Below are 26878 nucleotides of genomic sequence, written 5' to 3'. Positions count from 1 at the left end.
CATCCCCATTTATACAGCCAGCTTCACAATTCTTTCACCCTGCTTACAACATGGCAGGTGTGTCTCCAGAAAAGAGCATGGTAGTCCACCCCCTTCCAGATGAACGACTGCCTCGCTCCTATCACGAATGTAAAGAAGCGAGAGGAAGTGCGCCTGTGTAACATGAAGTTGGATTAAAACCAATCCAGCTGAGATGTACAACATTTCCAGGCACATCCAGTTACAGGGGCTCCTGCATAACTTAACATTTACATCTCTGCCCACACAGAAAATATATCCACTGCATATATTCACTGAATATTCACATGGTAGATTCAGTTGTCTGAAAAAAGACAGGGGAAAGTCTTCTTTTATGGATGCAAACTTTGTGCCATTGTGCAATCTGCCATTCATACAACAGGAGGTTACACCGAATGTTAAAATAACAGATAGTTGGATTGTACGATTGATGCATACAGCAGTGCACATAAAAAAACAATTATAGCTTTCCAAATATAATCTAAAGCAGCAAATAGCCACTTGCTGCTGCATTCGGCACCAGTCTTTTACTCTGACTTCCATTTATACATTTATTAGTTGTATGCATGCAGTACTGACCACAATGCTATCCCTCACCAACTAGCCCTACTGTAGGACTTGAAGTCACCCTGAGGAGTTTTTGACCACTAGCGGTGCTATGGAGAAATGTTCTGGTGAGAAGGTCCTCGTTTTGTGTCTATCACTCACTGACATGGGGACGCAGATGTGCTGCATGCACATGTGAAGGCGAGTGATTCATACCATTACATGGTTTCATGCTATTCCAGTGATTGACAGTTGGTGGCGGTAATGTGCCAAAAAAGGTAGCAGTGTGCATTATCCAAAAAAAAGGTCTTGCGAATGTTTTATGAGTTAAGAAATTGATTAAAAATGTTTGTTAGGCCTCAGGAATATAAGCACAATGCTTTGATAAGAAGCACTGAATGTAAGCAACTGTGTTTGGTACCATAGCATACCTTTCGGCTACAAAATGCAGGACTTGAGACTTGACGCGGACTTGACTGCTGTGAGGCTTGGCTTACTTAAGATGTGACTACCTAAAGTGAAATGCAAAAACCCCTGGTGGCTGGCTGCAATATAGGTCATGAACCCCGCCCCCTTCATGTTAGCAGATGGGACATGAGCCAAACTAAAAATTCAAAGTCACGTCAAATAAATTTTTCCCAAAGATGGATTCTGTCATTTTAGGTTATTCGTATTATGCTGATGTATGTTCAAGTGTTCGTTTTTCTGATAAGTTTGGTTCTAATTAGTTATTTGATGCTATAAAAAGGGTGTTACACGTCATGATTGACAGCTGAGGGGCTCGCGATTGAGTCGGCCGGGTGTATGGGCGGGGCCTCGATACCGCGGCTCTAACTCCGATCACTACTGCGCAGACTCTGGCTCCAAATGAAGATGCAAGCGCAAGATGGCAGCTCCCGTATCCGGGATACTTTGGCTTCATTTTTGTACAATGGGCTGAAGTGGAGACGCCTCGTTCATCTTTATATACCGTTTATGGTCTAAACAGGAGGCATAGTATGAGCAGCAGCTTCTTTACTTCGTCAGTGGGCGAAAATGAACGAACAAATGTTTTTGAACAACATCTTTTTAGTGTCCAGTATTTTCCGGGTCTAACGTCTGACTGCCCATGAATCCTTGACTTTTCCCACTCGCTTTTATCGTATGGTATTGCTCACGCTGCCTACGGGGAGTGAACGAGAAGTGATTGAATCGGTCTTGAGCCCAGACAGCTTGGCAGCTACAGTTACTGAACGAGACAGAATGAACCGTTCTCTCGTGGGACATCGGCTGCAGCTTGCCCAGGAAGAACAACAAATCGATGCAGTCAAATCACATTTCTGTAACATCTGTTGAGCTTACACAACCTACATACAAGCATGGGTTCGTTACTTAGAAAATGTAAGATACATATATAATATACACAGCTTAGCAAACATGTTTATGTTTTACTGTAAACCCCAAAACATTATTACCAGTTTACCACTTAATTATTTTTGTTGTTGTGGCGTAGGCTAAAGTAGTGCAGCAGCGAGGACCGTCGACTCAGTCACAGACCTCCGCTGCCAGCCAGAGCCAACAGGCCAATGGTGCATTCAAGTGCTCCTCGGATGGTCGTTCTTACGACTTCAGTGTGTGCATGAGCTTCAAGTTGTAGTGTGGAAACAACAGGGACGCTACAAACAAGATGTGTTTTATTGTATTGCTCAGTGCGTTTAAACAACACGTTGATAACGAAGAGCAAAGGAAACGGATCAGGTGAACCATTAAATATGATCTAGAACTAATTTTTAAGATTATTCCGACACCACATGAATGTAGCAGCAGCGGCACAAGGCTGCGAAGCTAACTGGGACTTGTACTACTTGCCGGCTCAAAGAACGACCGGTCTTTGGTCAGTGACATTTCTCACATTTAAATGTAATGTAATTTACGCACTTATAGCGTGAGTGAAACGTGAGCCTGTGTAGACATCTGGATTGAGTTATCTGTTCTGTCAGACGCACGTGAGAAGCAGCTGAAACGCCTCCTGTGTAGACAGCAGATACTCTGAAGACCTAGAGACTTGACTTGGAGTTGCCCCACCAGAGTTGAAAACTATTCTGGTAAAATGAATTCTTGTTAAATGTTTTCAGTGCAAAACCCAATGAGCCAGTTAAACTTTCTTCCCTCCCAATCCTCACAAAATGTTGCCACAGCACTGATGGCCCAGCCAGCCAATTAATTAGGCTATCCCTTTTTTTCCACGCTGTTCGAGTAAAGTCAATGCTCCCACTCTGGTGAGCTACCCGTTTAAGACAAAAGACTCTTCTCTCTCCTCACTAATGTTTTCACAGTACTCACAGTACACTGCAGTACTTACAGCAGCCTAAGTACTCACAGCAGGTTAATTACACACTAGCCTCACAGTCTCTCAAAGCTGCAAATGTTGCTAGATACATAAGGTGCCATTGTTGAACTCCCCCATTATGCATTCTGTATCTATAATGCATCCCTGAGGGAATCTACAGACTTAATTGGCAGACTGTTGCACAGAACCAGTTGCATGCCTCTCAGTCACCTGTTATCACAAAACTGACTTCTGCACAGAAAGCAGCATTTGAATTTTTCAAAGTAGAATCACGATAATAGCTACAGAACATTTTGCAAGCTCTTCAGTTTCTCCATCAGCCAACACAGCCGCTGGTAGCTTGCCATCATTCTTCCAGCTCTACCTGCTAAATGGGTTTCAATCTGCCATTTCTCAGCAGAGCTAGAGAGACATGTAACAAGTCATGTGTCTCTCCCAAATGGAGAGAGCAACAACTGCAGGAAGAGAGAGAGAGAAAATTGCTGAGAGGAAAATGTCTGAGCTGTTTGTTAATTGGAAAGAACATTTAGTAGACTCCTTCACAAACATATGACAACCCCACCTGTTCGTTTGCCAGTTTCCCTGGCGTGTGTTACAATATGGAGCTGACAGTACTCCATGAGAGTTTGGCTGCTGTTTTGACAGGAGAGAAAAACTGTCTTGGCAAAACCCATATTACAATCCTCAAAATGTAAAACCTACAAATCAAGGCAATGTGTTTTCTTTGAAAGGGTTTTTTTTTTTTTTTTGCCCTTTCTGTTTTTTCACAATTGGCTGAAACAAAAGGCAACCTCAGCCAGATGAGCAATTGATTTCACTAATCCATACAAATGTTAAAAATAGCCCTCGAGAATAGGAGTGCTATAGTGTAATAGAAATAATGTGTGATTCTTCTCTTTTTGTGGTATGTGTGATACGGATTTACTTTAACCACTTTTTTTTTTATTTAAGATGTACTTTCCGACCAGTTGAAAAATACTCAAGAGACACATATAGGCACATATAGTATCCAGGACGCACACTAGCAAGAGGCTAGCTAGCACACACATACCAAGCTCCCTAAATACACATATACATAGTGACACATGATTGCTTTTGGTGCATTTAACCTGCTGAAACTGAAACCAGTTTCTTAAATGGTAAATGGACTGTACTTGTATAGCGCCTTTCTAGTCTTCCGACTACTCAAAGCGCTTCACACTTGAAGAAAATTACACTTCACAAGCAATTTCAAGATCAACGCAAAAGTGCAAGTGTGAGTCACAGCCAACATCACACTATCACACAACCAGTAGCCTCAGCTGTGTCGTACAGATTGTGACATATGGTGAACACCATCTGAAAACTGTACTACAGTACACTGCAGACATTACCAAATATAGGTTGTGGAATATAGGCTAGTAATATGTGCTCTCAACCCCAAGAGGCTCTTGAATACCTACAACCTCTTCTCCCTTTCTCACAAGTGTACTGAAAGTGAAGCGTAATAAGCTCGTCTAGGCATACACATGATTCTTTTTTTCATCTTAACATTTGGAGCTGAAAGGATTGGTCTCCAGACAACAGTCTTCAGAGAACTTAACGATCATGCCATCTGGAGGCAGGGAAGTGCTGTAGCCACTGATATCGATCATCTTTTTACACTTTACTCTCACAGATGGTAAAAAAAACACCATCTGGGCGCAGGTGTTGGTGCTTTGAAAATGAAAAGCAGCCACGGCAAAATAGCCATAAAAATATTTGTCCTGCTTTAATTAGGAGCTTTTAATGTGCAAGTCTTTTAAGAGTTAAAGTAGCTGCGCTGCTGTGTGTGGGAGTGTGTGAGTGTGGCCATTTATGCACACACGTATGTAACCTCTAGGGCTTAAAAGTTTGAGACAAAATTCATAACTTAAATTTCAGCTGCTGAACTACATTTTGCCTTCAGACACAAACTGTATTGCATTTTCTACCTTCTGCACAGTAAATACCAATGTATAAAATATATTAAAATGAGTCTTGTTTGTGCATTTTATTTCATGGTTGTCATCTCACATGAATACATGTTGCAACATTGGACTTTTCTTTACAGAGAAGCACAGTCATGGAAAGGCACCTCCTGAACTAAGACACCATAACAATGCTGCCATCAAGTGGTCAACCATTATTATTACATCAATTTCATCATCTCTCGGTCTTATGGTCTTGGTTATCATAATAATCATCATCATCATTATTGTAATACCACCATTAGGCCACCTCCTCTCCTTTTGTTACTCCCAATTTATCACAATGTACGTCTTCCGTAATACCCAGTTTATTTGCCTTAGAGTTACAGGTCACCTACAGATCTCCTTCTAGTGGAGCAGGAAATAAGTAAACAATCAAGGCATTTTATGTCAGTGGGTAAGAATTTGACTATTAATGGCTTCAACAATAGGTCAGTCTGGCCACTAGATGTCACTGCTTACCATAAAGTCAACCCATGGCAGTAGTAGAGGGTACACCTGCATTTTAAGTAACACTTCAGTACAGTAAACAGACACAACAGATACAGTATACAGAGACAGACTCAAAATCACAAATAGGATCAGCCTTGTTGTTGTTTATGTGCTTCCTCCACACTGCAAACATCAAATCAACTCCAGCTGCAGAGACAAAGTCTGTGAGAGAACATACAGGTGCTGCATAACTAACTGCATTTAGACTAATAAGACGACTGGAGCCCTGCTCATACAGTTTTAGGAGGTTATTATTTCATTTTGTAATCCTGAGAATGTTTGTTTGCCCACTTAATTTACACAGACTGCAAGAACAAAGTGTGTAAAAAAATACTTTGACCAAAGATTTCTTTCAGTAAAGGTTCATTGCCTAGTATAACCACATTGTTGAAGAGGGAGGCTTTGGCTCCTGTAAAGGATATGGTAAATGCTTTTATTTATCAATTATGTGTGTGTTTGTGAAGGTGTGCAGTACTGTACAGCATTCATTCTTCCTTGACAAACATGCATGAGAGAAGTGTAGTTTTTACATTAATTTTAATTTTGCTGATCCTATTATGATTTTTGAGTAGTTATTGTTCTACAGTGAGATTCCTAGGCAATACTAACCTGTTTTCATTGTCTATACTAATCAGTAATATTTTGTCATAATAGCCATTGGTGTGCTCGTATTGGTGTGCTCATGTTCTTGAATTTTTTTTGTAAATATCGCTACTTGATTCATCCATATGGCATTTGGAAAAGTATGTTTGTTTACAATAGGAAAAGCTCATTGACCTTAATTTGTAGGATGCTTGGAGGTGCTGCTGACATGTTCTGAATGGTGGACTCTTGATTCCTTCTCAGTCAAGAATTTTTCATCATATACACCTGTCAATAAGATGTTGTACAAGAACTTTGTTGATATTGATCATCAAGGGGAATCAGAATCAGAATCAGAAATACTTTATTGATCCCCGAGGGGAAACTCTTTTGCTACAGCAGCTCACTATCACGTCAGTGCACACAGGAATAGAAGTACTAAGCAAAAAAATATAATACAGGTCAGAAAATAAATTAAGTACCAAGTGGGTATAAGTATAAAATAAAATAAGTGGAAAGTACAAAGTGGGTTTACCGGTTGATGATGATAATATGGTATAAAGTAATAGTGCATGAACTGCCAAGTTAAGTGTAGCTTATTTATAATGACGGAGGGTATTGCACAGCAGTAATAGAGGTATGAATAAATATCAATATCAATAAATAGGGAATTTTAAACTGAAAAGAAATTGGGTAAAGAATTAGCTATATGATAAAAAATATATTATTGAAAAATGATATATATGAAATATTAAATCTCCCCATGCTGACCATTAAGTGAATTGAAAATGTTAAGATTTTTGCAGTTTATTACAATATATGCCACATTGTAAGGTTGTACATGTGTGTGTTAGGGCTGAGCTGTTGTTGAAACACACACACACACACACACACACACACACACACACACACACACACACACACACACAAAAGGAAAAATGCACTGTAAATTGTATTAAATTGTTTCATCTCCAACCCACAGTACTTCCACTTGCTTTGTTTTGTCTCCACCAGGCCAATATGTGGTGACTGTAATCAGGCCTGGAGCCAGAGAGAGAGAGAGGGAGCATCCATCTGGCCCTCACCTGGTGACTAGAACATACCCTGAGGCTGCAGCCTATCAGGGTAAACAGGGTAAGGAGAGTGTTAGAGGCCTCCAGCCAAACCAAGTCATATTTCAGAGAGAGATCACAAAATAATTCTATACTCAAGCAGTCATCACAGAGTTGTTTTTCATCTTTCTCTGCTGTGATTTTCATTGAAGTACATCAGAAGGCTCTGTTTCTATTTCTCTCTCTCTGCATGTGTACAGCACAATGTGTTTGCATTCATATATTTGTCGGTATGTGTGTGCATTTTCTTCCATTCAAGTTTTTTTTTGTTTATCTATAGCTGTCCCTTCACCTACCTGTTGTGGACTGATGCTGCCATTAACATTATATTAATTCCAGGTTCCAGTATTTCCACATTTTCTGAACTCCACATGAAAGTCTAAGCCTGAAAAAACACCCTGGGCCTCGTAAAATCTTGGCAGCATGTTGTGTCTTTCCTCAAAGTGAAAGTAAACACTTTGTTAGAAGATGATTTTTCCTGGGTCTATAAGTTGTAAATAGTTCTCTTGGGTTCTATTTTTTGAGAACTTTAATTTCAGTCTGTTAACACAATGATGTAATACCATGACAACAATCTCTCATCAGTTTTAATGTTCAGGATGTAACAACACAATGAGTGCAATGTGTGCGTAAACATACTTGAAAAGCATTATTCTAGTGTTAACCTATTCATGCACATGTATAAATACAATCAAAGCAACAGCAACAATGTTTTCACATCATACAGCAACAAAGAAAGATCACAATAATACAAATCCAAATCAGAGCCAATATTATGTACTGTAACCAAGAAGATTGTGTGTTAATTAATATAGAGAAAAATCTTTACCTTTAATTCATGCTTTGCAAGCAACTATATATTTGACATACTTTGATTTATTGACTTTATACTTTGAAATATTATTCAAGAAACCAATAATCTTTATTTAACCAGCAAGGTTAAATAATAAGAAATTCATATTTAAGAAGATACCCTATTTATTTCCTTTATGTCATCTTGGAATTTGGTTCTGTCGGTGTTCACAAGTTTAAATACTGAAGGAACAATCTGTGTATTGATAAAGTACTTGGGCACTAAGAGGTCAATGCACTGACTCTTCCGCTGTTCAGAGAAGCATGGTTCACTCAAATATGTCAATTCAAGAGTCAAAATTATTTGTATCAACTATTAAGTAATGAGAGATATGTCGCTTTTGTTTCTGAAATGTAAATATAACCCAAATAAAAAAACTATTACATTTATCAATTAAAGCTGCAAGCAGCGATGAACGGGCCCTCGCACCTGACCCCACATCGAGGTGCGATGCAGCCTCGGCGTCGCTGCCGGAGGTCACGGGACGCAGCTCTGAATTTGCACGTGTTCTGGACGCTGCACGAAGGAGTAAATTGTCACTTTCAGTGTCCGCTCTGTGGTGATAGAGAACACCCACTATCATTATACTTCATGTTCCAATATATCAAGTGTACACCACACCCTGAAATTTTTATGTAGATCAAATGATGATTGTCATGCAAGGCTTACCCCCTGTTACCAGTAGGTGGTGCAATGACTACAACTCCTAATTGGCATGTAGATTTCCTCAGGCCGGGACTCTTATCAAACATGTGAAATTTCGGGCAGATTGGACCATGTACACTCAAGTTACAAGAACTTCCTGCTTCATTGCAAATAATCCGTCGTAGCGGCAACGGCATATGATGGAAACTTACAGTCTTCACAACGAAGCATTATCAAGGTCTTAAGACTTTGCTTAACAAATTTGAGGTGGATCTGATCAACCTGCTATGAGGAGTCATCAAAGTGTAAAACTCATTTCCTGTTGCCAGTAAGTGGCGCTATGACTTACTATGAAACATGGAAATGCCACGCCATGGACACACCCTTCAACGAAAACTCATATTATCACAACTTTCCATCGCAAAGGGCTTTAGATTGCACTGGCAAGATTTGATGTCGGTCCGATGAATTCTTTAAGAGGAGTTTGTTAAAATTCAGAGCGTGTAAATGGCGAAAAATGGCCAAAAAGTGCACATTCAATTCAAAATGGCTGACTTCCTGTTGGGTTTAGGGTATGGCGGCAAGAGGCTTTTTTGCATGTTTTGGGGTGATACATATACCTTCCAAATTTCTTACATGTAAATGAAACATAGGCCAGGGGGCTGCTTTTTTTCAATTTGTAGGGGGCGCTATGGAGCCATTTTGTCACGCCCATGCGCAAGACCCACAAAATGCATCAATTTTCGCTACATGTGACAAATGTGCAAAGGAAAGGTTTGTGAGTTTTCGAGCACCTTTAGCCATTCAAAACTGCGATTAATTTGGACAAAGAAAAAAAAAAGAAAAATCCGAGCAATTCCAATGGGGTCCTCGAAGCGGTCGCTGCTCGGGCCCTAATTAATTTAAAATGAACAAAAAAATACTCTTGATCTTGATCAATAAGTAAATAGTGTGTTATTATAACGTTACATGTACGGTTTTAATCATGCAGTTGCATAATTTGCTGCATAAAGTGAATGTTGTGCAGGCGCATTGCTTCCCCTGTATACAATACTAGTTTCTTTGAAGCCTTTGAAGTATGACACAGCATAAATATAAATACATTTATTAATGAATAACTTAAATAAAATGAAAATGATTCAGTTCAATCAATGTGGTTCTTAAATGTTAGTACCCACTTGAGAAAAGTTCTAATCAGCAGTCAGAAGATCAACTCTGACATTGTTGGCAACCTGTGGGCTCTGCTTTAACACACTATGGAAAATATTCCAGTGTGGCCTACACAGCACAAGAGCAGCAAAATAGCACAGTCACGGCCCTAGTCTCATTGCTTAGACCATGGCTGAACCACAAGGGTGCGTGATGTTGGATCCTTTGATGCCATGCCTGTTTACATGACATAATGATGCCCATGCTGTCAGTTTAAAGCATTTCAATACTCTCCATTGCCTCACAGAAGACACTCATCAGAGATTCACAGATGGTCTGTTTGGTGGTGGAAATGTGGTTCATTATCATGGGTAAAATGATATGAATTGAGAATTTAGCCTTTATGTCAGTGTTTATTGAGATGTGTGTTCTGGAAGAAAAAAAAACATAAATTGAGACCATGCAAGAGAGCGAGAAGAAGAGGGAGAGAGACAATAACAGAAACAAAAATTTTAAAAAGTTAAGTTCAACATGGGATCTAAGATCTTGTATGGTGTGTGAAAGCCAAATTTGGAGCCTAACTGCTAAGAGCTGTGTTTACTATAGGTGGAACAATTTGTCAAACAATGACACAACAAGTGGAATCATAGGGAGATGTGCCAGTGTGTGGCTTCCCTCTCTTTCTCCCAGACTCTCTTCTTCTGTTAATGTATTCATGTGCAGTATACATGTATACGTTTGCAAATGTGTGTTTGTATGTGCATGCATGCATATCATGTGTACACATGTTCTTCTTGTGGCATTTTTGATGGGAAAGCCCCGACAAGGTTTGTTTTTAACTGGAATATTTTAAACTACTTTCTCAACATTGTGTTGGTATGTGTGTGAGTGTGTGCATTTGTCCTTATATATTCAGTGAAATGCCAGTCAGCTCCATATTGATTATACATATGTATATAGATATGAAAACTTGTTTTATGGATAAACACACTAACAAGCTCCAATGTTTTAATCTATTTTGCCTGTGATGTATTTAGTTTGTATTTAAATATGTTGATAAACCATATTTGCAGTTTTCCATGAGACAGTTGTACAATACGAACATTATTTTAGAAGAAAGAACTTATAATATTGTATACTGGATGCCATGTTATGGACTTTGAGTACCATATTTTGCAGCACAGATGGTCTAAGTGGGACTCAAACCTCTGTCTCTGGGACTGCTGTACCCACTGAGCTACATGTTCATTTTAGAGCGGTACACTATGTGCATTATGTTCCTTAGTGTGTTGGGCTATCAGGTTATCATGAAATGGTTTAGTACATTCTACAGGCTCCTACATAAAATATACGTGACATGTCTTTCCATTTTACTCTTGCTCAACCATTATGGAAGGAATTTAGTTTTCAATTAGTTTGTTTTTTAGGAACAAACCAACCAAATACATGCCCACTATTCTGTTAAGAGAATCTCCTCTTCTGACCCCAGCTCACCATTTTGCAAAATGACCTGTGGTACAGCTGAGGTGATCGCTAAGGAGATTTAAATGTTTATGGTGGCCAGGCAGGTGATACTAATTAGCTAACAAGACAATGAGTTTAGTCCAGAAGAAGAGATCTGGTGTCACAGGCCATGTTTTTGGCCTAAGGCAGAGGAGGGGCTGAATCTGACCCCACAGTCCAGTTCCAACATGGACTTTCCCTCCAAACCCCAAGGGAAAAAAATAAAAAAGCTGGGGAAACAAATTACAAATCTCGTAGTCAGTGTTGTTTTTTCAAATATATTTTGCTTATTTAAAGCTAGGGTAGGTAATGTATTTCAAAAGCATTTTTTGTTATATCTGTTGAAAACCTCTTTACATCCCGACAGCAATCGATAAATCAAATGCTCTGGGGAATAAAATCGCAAAAATGCAGTATCTGTGGCTGTTGCAGGCCTGTAATAAGCCCATCCAATCATTTCATTCAGCCAGAATGAGATGATTGGCTGGTCTACCTGCCTGTCTACCTACCCACCTACCTGTGCGCACTCTGCCCGTGCACTCATTGCGCATGAAAATGTGTTTTGGAGGAGTGGCTTTGGAAAGAGGCCTGAAGGGAGGATTTGGGATTTTTTCAGTTTGATACTTTCAAAATCTAGCTGTCTCTTGCTAGTTTCTCCAATGTTACCCTAGCTTTAAAATGTATTTCTTTAAACAATCCAGGGAGCAAATTCTTGCTCTCCCCCGTTTGTTTCTTTTTTGTTTGTTTGTGTTTTTCCCTTTTTATGAAAGCCATCATAGCTAATCTTAGAATTTTGGCACTTTGGTGATGCTGATGTGCGTAGGTGTGCCTCTGTGTTTGTTAATGCAGAGGTTTTTGATTGCTGCAGGAGCTGGGGGTAAATTATATAGTTGTAGTTAAAGAAAAGGAGGAAATGGAATAAGTGAAAAATGTAAAAATGAGAGAGAAGATTTTATGCAAGGAGGAAAGGGAAGAGGAGGAGGAGGAGGTTTTGTAGAAGGAGAAGGCAGATGATAACCATGAGGAAGAGGATAAAACAGCATCATGTGTAGAAAAAGAAGAGATGCAACTGCAAGAGAACAAAAGTAAGATAGGACGAGAAAGATGAGGTGTGAGTGGAGAGGTTAAACAAGTTGGCAAATCTCAAAACCATTCAATAAACATTTTACGTTTGATTATGTTAGATTCCATTTAGGAAGCATACAATTGCAATTTGCCGTGGGTCATTAACAAACCTCACACTTTTTGGAAAAAAATAAATAAATATTCTTATACTTCAAATTAGGCATGCTGGAAAATGGCATTAACAAAACTAATATCAATTCACCCTTTTTCAACAGAAATAACCAAACACACCAAGCTTTTGTATTCTGGCATTCGAAGATTTGATAAAAGCCTTTGCTTCCACATGAAAAATATGTTACTTATTTGTCCTGCTCTTGCCTATCTGACACTCTCAGTTCTGTTGAGTCTCAATCTCCCCGCACACTGCCAGACCATTTTCCAAAATGGGGAAACAAATAACAAAATGCAGCAGAAACAGCCCTGTTCTCCTCTAATGTGCAATGTGTCTGCTTACCTCCTGGGAGACAGAAACAAAGAACTATGACTCAGAATTCACCACCCCGGCTTCCTTTCAACTGTCACCCCATTTAGTCTCCAAGCAGAGCTCTGATGGTTAAATGTTGGACAAGAGTCCCAGCTTTTTGACAGTTCTGTGGTGGTGGTTGTGGTTTCTCTCTTTCTCCTCTCTCTCTCTGTCCCTTGCTGTCTCTCACTGTGGCCTCGCTGCTCTGAACTTCCAGCAGATTAAAGGATCGGAAGGAGAGGAACACACACTGTGCTAAGTGTGTATGCATTTTTAGTGGTTTCCTCTTTACTCTGGTGCTATATTTATATGTTTGATTATGCCATCATGCAGTCAGAATCAATGACAGAATACGAGGCATGAGTGCAGATGACTGAAAATGTTGGCAGCAGTTGAATGTCATCGAGATTGACTGTCATGCGGGACAGATGCTGTTTTGCAGAGGGTGAATAAGTCAGTTTCACTCACTAAAATTGTTCAATAAAGTTCTGAGTTTGTACATGTGCATGGTCACGATATGTTGGCAATGTGAAATATGGAAAGAATCAGAAGTCATCACACAGAGTCATTTTTATAATTCCTCATTCCAAGTGAGTCACACAAGATTGAATTTTCACTTTACCATTAATACGAAGCAAACAAAGTTATTGATTTGCACATTAAAAGATCAAACACATTAACACACCAGCTCCTGGCCGTTCGAATGCAATCTGAGTCCTACGCCACCCTCACTATAGTGTGATCACTTTTTATCAAAACCATGTGTCCCATGCCATTTATGTAGGCTATGTCATGAGATGACTTCAGACAGCTTCCTTGCCAGGCATACAAAAATCTGCACATTTTGCGGGCAGCTGCAGTCATGGTGGCATGACAGCCAAAAGCCACGTTGCTGATCTCCATAATTTTCTTGATTCCTTGATCTGTGTCCATTTGCGTATCTGATGGCTCGCCTGCCGAGTCTGTCATTTGTTCCAGCATGTCCCCGTGAAGTCTCTGTTACTCTCTGGGAACTTGGACCACAAGAACCCCTGGGGGAATTTAAGTCCTTAAAGCTGTTTGAATACATTTTAGGTAGTTGGGGGTCAAAGAGAGCAAGAGAGATGGGAAGAGTGGCATAGACAGAAACAGACACAGAAACATGGAGTAAACTGAATGGTAGAGAAAGGGGGGAGACACAGGGGAGGTGGAAGAAGCATTTCAGTGGAAATATGTTTTTAGTAGGGACCAGAAATCCTTCCGAACAAACAGTAATTGGAAAAATATGGGGGAAATGGTGGATTTAACAATAAGAGCCTTTTTGTTCTTCTGTCACAATCGGTTCCTGACGCCCACATTTGCCTCCTTTTAGGAAGTTAATGCAAACACTGCATTGACTGGGACCTCTTCCCATTTTATTCTAAGTACTGTAATGCTTTATATATAGTTCCGCTCAGCTATATCACAACTACTAATATTTGGTGATGTTTAGTCAGTAAAATTGGTTATGAAAAAAGCAGGAAAAAAGTTATTGATGGGTTATTTGTAGAACAACTTTTGAGACATGAATTAAGGAATTTGAATCTAATTTAACTATAGCTGAAATTTTCATTCTCCCTTTAATAGAAGTAGCTTTTGAGGGGGTGGCTTGTGTGTCCCTTACAAATTGTACTAAATGCACAGCTGCAATATCTTTGTTTTAACACGGGATTATTTTGTCAAACAATTTATAAACATAAACGACGGGTTTGACTGAAACTTCCTGTAAGTACCGGTTACTATGCCAGTCTATAAACATGGCATGTCATGACCTCTCCTTCTCTTCTTGTTTTTCACTACACACACTGGATTATTTTTGCCAAAAAAGCTACAGAAGCAGTTTTACTCCAGCCCATGTTTCTTATATATGCCAGACAATTTGACCAGACTCCTGCTAGGCTTCTGACACATTATATCATCACATCACCACTTATCCCACATAAACTTTTCTCTAACAGCCGTAAGACTGATTTACACAGCAGGGGTCATTAAATGTGCAACCAAAGAGACACTTATGAGGTTGTAAAGCCACCTTATTGTAACTGCTTCCCCTAATGGCTTCCAAATGGCCAGAGCTCATCTGACTATGATTTTCACATCAATTTATGACATGTAAACAAAAGCTCAGGCCAGCTGAGTGTGAAACCCCATGTCTTTGTGACATGTTGCTTCATCAGTCCAGGATGAAAAAGGAGCCACGGAAACAGCAGAAGGCAGGTGTGAGAGAGTGAACATCTGGTCAGGTTAAGTGACCTTGCTACAAGATTGAAATCAAGAAAATGTTTACTTAAAAGTTTGTGAGGATAGTTGTGCATTGTATAAGAGAGTGTGTGTGGAGATTAGCACGTTTTTCAATGTGTGTGTCTCTGTGTAGTGGTGATTGCTTCTGAATGGGATTAAAAATTAAACGCACCCTGTGGAGATTTGGACCACTATTGTTTGCATCTCGTGCTCTTCTAGCATGGGTATGACACTTTCCTGTCGACGGTTTCATCCTATTCATTTGATCGACAGGTCCAAGAAGCACAGCAATGCACCAGCAAAAGGTAGGAAATAAGTAGGCTGCTAGCTAACAAACATGGTTGTAAACAATGCAAGTTCCAAAATATTTTTAAAAATCTGTCATGAGGAACTAAATGCATTCAACACATTTGTTAGAACCTCAAAAGTAAACACAATGTGTTTTGGTGAGAGACACTGAATGTAAACATAATTGTTTGTTTGCAAGAAACTCCATAAGTATGGCATATCTAAGGCCCATATTAACTCTTCTTTTAGCTCTGATTTGGTATCCACCAACTCCTAAGAAACATATCTAGCTCTTTAGCAGCTTATTGCTCCACTATGACTAGACTCACCAGCTAATCGCTGTCTGCTATTTGGTGCGACAATTAGTGTAGACTGGGTTATCAGAGCTTTTTCACTGAAAGCTGTGAGACTGAACCAAAACAGTTAAGCTGTGGGCCGTAAAACCAAAACAATGAGCTGAAAGTCGCTATAAAGCTCCACAGAGCTGAAGGGAACTGTAGAGTCGGGTGGTCAGTACGAGCAACACCTTTCACATTACACGCTATGATTTTTTTCATTGTTGGAAATATTGATCAGTGCGTCTTTAAAACAATGTTATAGCATCAGCATTAATCACCTTATCACTAATAAAATAGGTCCTCTCTAGGTTTAATTTAACAGCATATACACGATAAAACTTTTTCTGTGAAATTCAAAAACATGCAGACCCTTAGTGTACATTAATGCTGATTTAACACACTATACACATTATGATGTTACACCCACGCCAACACACACACACGCACACACACCCTCTTCGCTCTTCATTGAATGCTCACACACGTGAATACACAGACATATACACACACGTGATTTGCCTGTGTCTCCAGTTGCAGTGCAGCAGGTCAGATATCAGACTGCAGGTGATAGGGTTAAACCTGCAGCTCCTGCCCCGGCTCCTCCCCTCTCCTCTTCACCCTGCATGCCTGGAGGCAGAGAGGGCGGCTCGCGGCTGACTCATGCCGTGCCAGAGATTCACACCGGCAATTTGAGCTGTCAGCGTGCTCATGAATCACCTGGCTAAGGCATCATTACTCTAGGAGATTTATTGGAAACACATAGGCCAAATTTTCATACTAGGGCAGCAAGTGGAAGAGCGCCTGAGGGGTTGAGGTGGTAGATAGAGAATATGTGGGAAAAAGAGGGGTTAGAAAATGGAGTGTTGATGAGTATGAAGCTTTAGAGCTGGTTGGGGGCCATAATAGTGTTGTGGTGGTACAGGGGGGTCAAGATCATTTTTATCCTGGCTAAGTTGCTTAACAGCCTCTAAACACCAGAATCATATTTTTCCTAATGAAGGTGATGCTGAAATACTTTTGGGAACTGATCTCACCCTGACTCATGCACAGGTTTGCACAGTGATCGATTAGTGTTGCAATCAGTTTTAATCATGACTATGATTCCAACATTCGAGTAATCTTCTCAGACACTTGTCCTGCACATTATGGTCTGACTCAGAAAGAATAAAATGAGGTAAATGCATGATAATGTTTAGCTTTGTCCTCAGTATGGTAACAAAAAAGTGCTTAAATCTAAAGATAAAGTTGGAAAATGGATAAAGACATTAATAAATAGTTGCTTAATACATTAGCCTTTGTGCATACGTGTAAATGTGTGCAAGTGTTTCCATTGTTTTCTGTTACCAGCTTTTACAGTAGAAATGCAGTATTTCTGTCCATCTAAGATGATGTGTGCATGTGACTGAGCATGTGGATGTGCTTTTGTAAAATTAATACTTATGTGGGTGCATATTAAGACTGTAAAATGATATATTGTGTTGCACAGTCTATTTTTAAACAAAACACAGAATAGCAGAGCACTTTCTTATTTACTCCATCAAACTGGAGGAGTGTATGCTGAAGACAAAAATATATTTTTTGTAACCTTCAGCACCTGGAGGTTAAGATCAATGCTCAAAAGCACTATGGTGAAGGTTTTTCATTATTTCCAACCTCACTTTCTCTCTCTTTTCCCAACCAGTCCAGAGACTGAAGCCAGCAATTTTGGTTCCAACTGTACTTGTCTAACCTTCAGGCTACATCCACTGTTGCTCTAGATTGTTTCTTTGTGATTGCCAGCTGGCTGCAGAATAAGTTTTGAAAAAATCTGAGGCACATCATAGTCTAATCGGCTTTTCACAACCAAAGAAACAGTAAGATGATTTAAAGGATCTTTTTAAATGCAATGCATATACAAAAAACAAAGATAAAGTGAGAGTATTTCAGAACAAATAGAAGAGAAGACATAGCAAGAGAGAAAGTGATAAAACAGGGCCACACCAGCACAACCTCTAACATGCAGCAGCACCACACATAAACGCACACCTCCTCCACAGAGGTAGGAAAGACAGCCTCCCAACCTCAGAACTAGTCTGAGCAGCTACTGATCTTTCAGAATCCATAAGAATCCTTATTAAGGTGGCGTGTTAATGAGTTGCATTCAATTCCGCTCCTCAAATGTCCAAGTGCCTGAAAAATCATGTTTCAATTACCTGTTAACCATCTGACAACACCACCTCTCGATGTGCTGTCTCTGTCTTACACCTTTAATTAACTCTCTGTGCTTTCAAAATGTAACCTGTTACACTCTTGTTGCCATCAACAATCACTCTCAGTCAAATAAGCCTTAAGATTTATTCATTTCAGTGAAATAATCTTGGATCTATTCCAGTTTGCAGCCTGTGCTTTGATGATGCTGTTATCATAATTTTCATCTATGTACAACTTTTGTTTCAGCACCAAAGCTACTTTTATTTACATACATGTTTGTCTGCGTATTTGTAGATGTCATGTTCCAGGATACCTTGACAAGGATGCACACTTTGGCTGTTGTAAAGATTGAACATGACTTTGTGTTCTTTGATTAGCAGGATTCAAAAGATGTGTAATCCTTCCTGGAGGTATATGTCATAGATTTAGAGGGCAAAACAATACTGGACCCTTGCATTTGTCTTTTACTCATCATTATTACACCAACATACATTATTACACAACATTTTGAAAAATGTTTGTATTAACACACACCTTTGAGAGTGCTTTACCATCACATTTTTCGATAGCTTACTAAGACACAGTTGAGCTTCTTATCTGGAATGTTGCGAAAATATAGCTATGCAAAAGTCTTACACAACTGTGTAACTTGTGAAGAAATTCATACTACAGTGAATGTATAGTAAGTATGTATGTTGAGAAAATAGTCAGCTGATAGAGTGTAATTTGAACTTGAATTACAAAGAATAATACTAAAACTAAAACCCAGGTAGAAAGCAAGTTATAAACACACACACACACACACACACACACACATACACACACAGACAGACAGTATGCCCAATAGCCTTTGGTGAATGTACTTAGCAGTATGACATTTAATAGAGATAGAGAGAGACAGGCCTGTCTGGTCTCTCTGTCTAGCAACATTGGCCTCTCATTATTTAGCAGGAGGCTGTGGGATCCGACCCCTGTGGCTGTTTTGAATTGAATTAGAGACATGTTGGGCCCTAAAGACCAGAGACCCCCAAGATTCAGATTTGCAAAGGCTTCATGACCCTGGTAAACCTTAGGCCTTACACAAAGAGGAGATGTTGCATAGTGTAAAGTAAGAAAGAGAGAATGAGAAAAAGTAACACATGGGCCTTTACTCTGTCGGTCAGTCTGTAGCTCACCGACCTGACAGAAGCAGCAAGTCTTTCATGGTATAGGTATACACACTCTAGCCAAGGGCTTCATGTTCTCTGTGGGCAACAAGGGCAGCTCTGTGACACTTTGTATCTACAACCCAACATTTCATTCCCCGGAGTACCTTACTCTGCATACATCATAGTAATATAAGCTATATCAGCATTAGGTATTGAGAAGACCATGCTACCACAGTATGGAGGCAATGTTGGTGGTGAGGGCTTAGGCTGATGTGTGATGGGTTTTTTTCATAACTGTCCAACAGATCCTTCACTGTGTCATTTGGCAACTCCTCTTCATCTTTAGCTCGCATTCCCTATGGCGTCCCCCAAGGTTCAATATGTGGTCCCTATCTTTTCTTTATTCAACCTGATTTTATCTTCCTACAATTGGCGTTTTGAACAACTTTAGGACTGTGTCAGGAAGTCCGTCTAGTAGTGTGGTATTTTCAATTGTATCAAAGGCAGGTTAAAAAATACCTGAATTTAATGCAGAATTATATTGTGATAATTGTGGCCATTCTGACTAATTTGTCACCCATTCAAAGCACACTAGTGTGCATAATCTTTTTAAGACTAATGACTAAACCCAAGCGTGAAACTATTAAAATGGCATGACTTGACATTTCCACATATTCCATGTCAGAAATCAGGGAGAGAGAGAGAGCATTGAGGCATACCAGAGAGAAGTCAGAGTGACATTTCAGAGCTGGCCTGTAGTGATCTGCCGGTAGATTCATCAGTGTCAACACCATGAAGCTCTCATCTGAAAAAAAACTGAGGATCACTAATCTTGTCAACACACTGATATGTCATCATCCATTAATACGGTAATGCATTCATACATTAATACATAAGGTCACTCACCATACTTATGTCTCTGTTTTGTGTCTTAAATCTTTCATCTTAATATTTAGTTTTTAATCTTAACATCACCATTTTGATTAAAATGTGTTCATCATAATATTATGTGCTCTATATAGTTCCCAAGCTGTACTTTATTGTAGAATTTATTAATCTCATTATTTAATTACACAGGTTTTAGGTATTTAGGTAACAGCAACATTTTATAAAATGTAAACAGTCATGATTAATTTTGACTAATTATCCTATCCTAACAGTCTAGTCCATCTGTTCTGGGCAGATGTGGTGTCTGTATCAGCAGCTTGGACACTGATGACATTGAGTCATTCAGTTTCTGTCAGGCTTCATGTGATTTACAGTTAAACGCAGATAATAAAATTAAATAATCATCACATTCTCATTTGCGCTGTTGTGTCCTCACTGACACGATAGAATTGCTTGTCTGCCTGCAGGGCTTAATGTTGACCTTGTCAAATGAAAGACTGAAAGGTGTGAGACAGATGATTGGTGGTGGGTGCAGTTCTTTCAGAAGTGTGAGGAGGATTTTATTGTTTCACAACTCACTGTGCTATCTCCTAACTAAATCTGTCAGTTTGTCGTTGCACAAAGCTGCAGAGGGTTCGAGTGTTCGTTGAACTATTAGTGCTTGATTTGCGTTTGTTTGATCTGTAACAGGCTGAGCAAAACACTTAAGATACCACAGATCAGGAATTTGTGTTCCTTTGTTGTTTGTGTGACTCACCTGAGTTTCTGTTAATCATTATTCAATTTTTAAATTTCTATTAATCATTATTACATTTTGTTATATTATACATAAATATATGGCTGAAATGGCTAGAGTCCCTGCAGTTGCTTTAATAACCAATGTTTACCATTTCTTACTTCAGCTTAGCAGTGTTGGAAGCACCTAAGACTCTAGATTCTTAGATAATATATGCTGAATAATTCGACAATGGCAAACACAATTATTTCAAGACTTGAAATAAGTTTAAAGACATCCAAAAGTCTGGCTGTATGCTTCCTATCAGCAGCATTAGAGCAATGTCATTGCCCTGATTCTCACAATAGCCTCTGCACTATATCCATCAACACTCAGCATGTAGGCTTCCTCTTCAATACACACTAAAAGTTCTACCTACTTATCATGCACAGACTCAAAATGACACTGGATACAAAAACCTGCCAATAGGCTTCTTTATCCCATTACCTTAAGCCCTTTCTCCCACCATCAAGATACACTGCCATTTGCTGCAAAGACTGTACAAAAATAAAATGGCAACAACGCCTTTCAAGACATTGCTCACTAAACAAAAAGCAAATTACATAGACCAAAACAGAATGAAAAAAAGTAAAAATAAATTAATAAATAAAACATCCTTTGAAGTACTGGCAGGGAGCCTTTATTAAATATTATTAAAGTAGTGCCTCAAATGACTCAAAGTGGAATAAAACCTGTTGGTGGAACCTCTCAGTTCAAAGTTTATTTTCTCTTGGTTCAGAAACACCAGGTCACTAACCCTGAGGAATAGGTGGCTGACAACTTCCAGTTTAATAAAAATTCTTCTTCTTGCCAATAATCCAATAATATCCTTTAATTTTGATTCTTAAGACTGTCAAATGCAAATATACCCTTACAGGTTACTTTGTGATGATGATGATGATGATGATGATGATGATGATGATGATGATGATGACTGACTAAAACAACAGCAGTTGTTTTATACAGAATGTGCATAGTAGTATTATGGTATTTATACTTGAGTAATAAGTTATCTTCACCTTGGGAGTTGGCTGATAGAAGAGAAGCTGGGCTTACTCACTGTCCCTTTTAACTGCTCTTCTTCAGTTTGAAGCTGGTCTAGTTTTGACATGTTGCAATGTTTTGTGCTCTCTCTCTCTCTCTCTCTCTCTCTCTCTCTCTCTCTCTCTCTCTGTGTGTGTGTGTGTGTGTACTAAAGAATGTGACTCCCACTGCTGAATCCAGGGCTAGTTAACTGCTGTGAGTGAATAAGTCATAGATGGCAGCAGCAGGCCCTTGGGGCATAGATCGTTTTCATCCTTCCTCAGCCTCACCGCCCTACTCAGGTTTTGGCTTTTCACCAGCCCAGCTCATTTTTAGTGGGAATCGTCTGGCTTAGCTTGCCACTGTACTCTGTCAACAGCTGTTACACTAACCTGCTGTCTTTGTAATTAAAACAGATATAGTCAAATCATAACGGTGCTAACACTGCACGCATGAACAGATTCAGTCATGAGTGAACATACTGTACATACTGATTAAAAGCTTGCACAAACACTCCCTCAGTTTGACCTCAAGAAAGCAATGACTGATGTAAAGAGCATTTATTATCTTGTGATCACATTCGCACATTTCTAAAACTTAAATTTAATAACTGCAGAAAAATGTACCCACTAGCACTCTCCACATCAGTACCAAAAAGGAAAAACAGATAAACCCCTGATACTGCAACTTCCATTCTGCATGCATGTTAAATTTCCTTTAGCTTTCATGCTTTTAGTTTTTTTAGGGGAGACTTCAGTCAAAGCCTTTGATTGATTTTAACTGAGCTAACCATAACATTAGAATAGTTATCATGGCACCACAGGTGGCGCTTCTGTTTTCTTGGAAAGACACTGGATTCATTGCTTATTGTAACAACATTGCGAAACAAAAAACACTTGTAGACACAAAGAATTTCTTCAGGTTATGAGTTTATTTACTACACCTCAAGTATACAACTATCTTATCCCTGTGTAACAACAACATCCATCATTAAATGTCATTGGTGTGTTTGTTAAACTGAGTATGTCCCAAGTTGCTCTTTGTGAGATACTTCTTCATGTAAAAAGGTTGAGACAAGCTGTCCTTGTAGTAAACTGTACTGAAAAATCTTGTACAAATGCATTTGAGAAGTCTTTTACATTTAAAATCAGCTCAAAAAGATATTCTCTCTTTGTAATTTTCTATTCTCAAACTTTTCTTTTGTGACTCCTTGCAAACATTCTGTATGTTTAGCTTCCTCTCATGACTTTCCTGAAGCTTTTTAGATTAACGTCACATTGTCCAGTAAACCTCTCAGGTGTTTACATACAACATATATCTTCAACAAATTTACAAATTTCAATGATCATCGCTAACCCTTCAGTCAGTAAATCAGCGCTGTCTGTTCCTTTAGCCATGCGGACCTGCTGTGTTCTTCCTGGTTCGCCTCAGGGCCATGCTGCCAATCATTCAGAGAGATAAGGAGGCTCAAGCTGAAGCTCTCACAGTGATCCAACCTATGGTAAATATCCTCTGACTACACTTGGCATCCACATAGTCAACCTGACAATCACTCTCTCTGTAACACCCTAGCCAGTTACACGATCGCCTACAGCACAGCTGAACTTATGACGGGCCCAAAATTTATTTATTTGTTAATTCATTTACAGTATTTTTTTAAGCAGTGCAGTTCAGTTTGTAGTGTTTTTGTATGTTTCCTGTAGTCGCAGGGATTGTGAAATCATGAGGAAACAAACATTAATCTGCAATCTGACTTATGTACAGTACATTTCTCATAATATATAATGTCATATGCTCTACAAAGAGCCATCTGAGAATGAGCCAACATCCATACTCTAGATGTTAGTCATACAGGTATTCAACAGCTCGTTAAGTTGTAATTTAAGCAATGTTTGGAGTGGTTTGGTCTTTGTTAACCCTACACTCTTCTGCCCCAGGGCTTTTTCCCCTGTGATGCCTATCATGTTGTTTATGGTAAACAAAAGCTGAAAGGGATTGTATCTAGCCGCAGTGCATTCGTTTGACAATGCTGATTAGATGTGACATAAAAAAAGAAGAAGACAAAATAACAGTTCCATGAGAGCATCTCCAAGAAAGAATTAATGTGTCATTTCCCCCCTTCAGTCTTTATTCATATTCTGCTCTCTTTCTCTCTCCCTGATTAAAACAAAATGGGTGAACCCTCTTCTTCCCTATCCCCACTTCACTGCCAGTTTTGGACAGAAATAACTGCCGCAACAGCAAACCTAAAACAGTGACAATCCAAACTGTGAATAGGAGACTATTGTTTTCTTGCACAATAGTCTTTCTTGTGCTTTGCTTTTCTTAATTTTCAAATTATGTATTTAAATTTCAAAGCAATCCTTACCAGATGAGTATTCGCTCATGAGAGGCCATGCATGAAGACAAAGAAAGTGGCTGATTTCAATTGTGTTCTGTCGTTTCTTGTTTAGTTTGGTTTGCTTGTGGATGGAGGTGGGGGGCATATTGCACGAAGTTAGCATAACATAAAAGACAGATAATTTTTTTCTTTTCCAGCATGCACGTCACCCCATAAGTCCAAAGTGTTACAAACATAGAGGGATGCATATGTTCTGCACAAATTTGATCTCATATCCACCCACAGTATCACAGCTGCTGACCATGCAGACGATGGGAGTGACTTGGAGGGTGTAGTTTTTATTATGTTTCTACTGTGCATAAATCCCTTTCCTATGGCCTAATGACAGAGCAGGTTCTGCAGGTGAAACCCTCAGGGAAGAGAGGAGAATGACAGCAAGAGAGAGCTAATTCACAGAAGAATACATTGTACACCTGAGTTATATTGTTTTCTACATTTCAAAATCAAGACAAGTATCAGTATCAAGACTCAAGACAAGTTTAATTTTAATCAGCTACATGAAATCTAAAGTCATAAAAAACAAAGTAAACATTCAGTTTACAGCATCAGATATATACAGTGCAGTTCAAATTTGTAATACACCACCGTGATTTTTTTCTTATATCCACCTGAAGCACTATACACATAATAATTAGCACAGAGCTTTAGCGTAATGCAGTCACGTTCCAAAGGGCCATGTTTGTGCCTCTGAGCACGAGAAAGAGAAAGTATTAGGTAAGAAGAGCCATTAAGTTACCACTTGTGGTATAAGACCTGGTGAAAGCAGGTCCCAAAGGCGGAGGTCGCTGCACAGTTTGACTTCTCTTCTTTGGCCTAACTGATTTACTTCAGAAAAGGAAAACAATTCTGCATGTTTATAAGAAGTTTACCTGTGACAGGTCATTGTTGGAAAGCAGGAATGAATGTGGCCTCTACACTCCCTATTGTATTAAAGACCTCTCCTCCCATCACACACACACACACACACACACACACACACACACACACACACACACACACAGGTAAGTCAAAATATCAGTAGATGGCCAGGTCCTGGGTAATTAAAGGAGACAGTGATCTTTGTGACCCCACCACACCCGACACTTAGCCTGGCATGTTGTCTGCAGCCCTGCCCAACCATGTATACATGACAATAGAGAGGATCACAAAGCCAGCAGAGAGGGCCAGTGTGTGTGTGAAAGAAAGAAAAAAGAAAGAGCGAAAGAAAGATTATGCAGGTACTTTTTAAATCTTTTAACCTCATCTTCTGACCCTGTTTTATCCTCCTGGAATCCCATACCAGCTTTGGTTGTGGTCTCATTATGTTTTTATCATTAGTACTGTATTAGATGCCTCATACTTAATAAAAAGTGAACTATTCATAGTTTGTAGCTAAGCTGTTATTTTCAACATCTTCAACAGTAAAACTAGAACCCACTTTATCTAATTTATTCTCCTTAACAAATTCTCCTGTTTTAATCAGCTTGCAAAGTCGAAGATAAATTACTCACTCAGGGAGATTTACTAAGGGAGTGCTCTGTTTTAGCATTGCTCAGGATGTTGAGAGGTTTGTGACAGTTACTAACACGAGAGGGCTCTCTTTCTCTCCAATTTATTCACTCATGGGCACCACTGCAGAAATAAGGATATGGGGGTAAATTTGTTATGGTGAAGGGAATGTATATCTGAATAATTATAGACCAAGATATATATTCAAATACAAATTATAGTATAGTACAAAAGTCTTTTACACTGGACTGGTTTCAAATAAAAATTCAATTCAAAGTGATGACTGACATGAAAATTATAAATTTTTATTTATAAAATATATATTATATATTTTTATATATTTTAATAATAACCTTTTTATATATATTTTGTGGTTAATGATTTGATTCCAAACTCCACCAAACAGAAATGTTTCCTTGAACTGGACACTGAGCCCCAAAACCGCTCCAGAGAAGCAGGTCAGCATTGTGCATATTAGCTCCACCGTCCTCAGTGTATAAATATGTGTGTGTGCTTGATTGAATGTGTGGCATTGTGAAGCGGGATAAAGGCACTTTTTAAATGTAGTGCTATTTAAGTGTATTTTCACATTTAATTTTCAAAGATGTTTTCATTTGCCAAAACCTTCCTTGTGGTTAATATTAAGTGAAGGGTGGGTGTATTTCCCATAAAGACATCCAAGTTGCGTTTCATATGTTACGCTAAAAGAGACTGGAGCAGAGAACTAATCAGCGGAAAGGGAGGACACTGACTGTGGCCTTCGTGGTTGCTCAGAGCATTTTCCAAACAACCCTGTGGGCAGTGTTAATTGATAAAACTTTCTAATGAAGGGCAGATCTCTGCCCAGGGCTCTGTTTTAATAACAATTACCACAGCCACAAACTGAAGCACACTTAGATTAGTGGCGCTGGATATCAAAGCAAGCAGTTTGAAGCCAGTGACATATAAGCCAAGTCATCTTTGATGAATGCCATCATTGTCTTAATGGTCACATGATGTAAGGCAGGCAGCTGCAGCAGTGCTGGGGTCATTGTGTACTTCAGCGTTTCTTCTCTTTACCTTTGATTTGTTATCACTGTAGTAAACTGTATGTTAACTACAAAAACCTTCTGTCTATAAAAAATAAATAGAGGGTTTATTTTGTACTGAACACATTGATACATTTCTGATTTTCCTGACAGACTGACTTAATAAGACAACTGTCGCTATAGCCACAGATGAAAATCCGGTTTTTACAAATGGCTGCAAATGTGTAGCTTTTCATGAAGCCCTAAT

The 26878-nt window shown here is 39.1% G+C and overlaps 1 long non-coding RNA gene across 1 annotated transcript; it reads left to right on the top strand.

The window, feature by feature from the left end:
• The first annotated feature begins 1376 nt into the window (after window positions 1-1376).
• Window positions 1377-4888, top strand: LOC122866345. Its single transcript, XR_006375675.1, has 2 exons — window positions 1377-1944; window positions 2057-4888. It is a non-coding gene; the product is annotated as an uncharacterized LOC122866345 (long non-coding RNA).
• The last annotated feature ends 21990 nt before the right edge of the window (window positions 4889-26878 follow it).

The sequence above is a fragment of the Siniperca chuatsi genome, linkage group LG2, assembly GCF_020085105.1.
Source record: "Siniperca chuatsi isolate FFG_IHB_CAS linkage group LG2, ASM2008510v1, whole genome shotgun sequence".
NCBI lineage: Eukaryota > Metazoa > Chordata > Actinopteri > Centrarchiformes > Sinipercidae > Siniperca > Siniperca chuatsi.
This window is presented reverse-complemented; position numbering and strand designations above follow the sequence as displayed.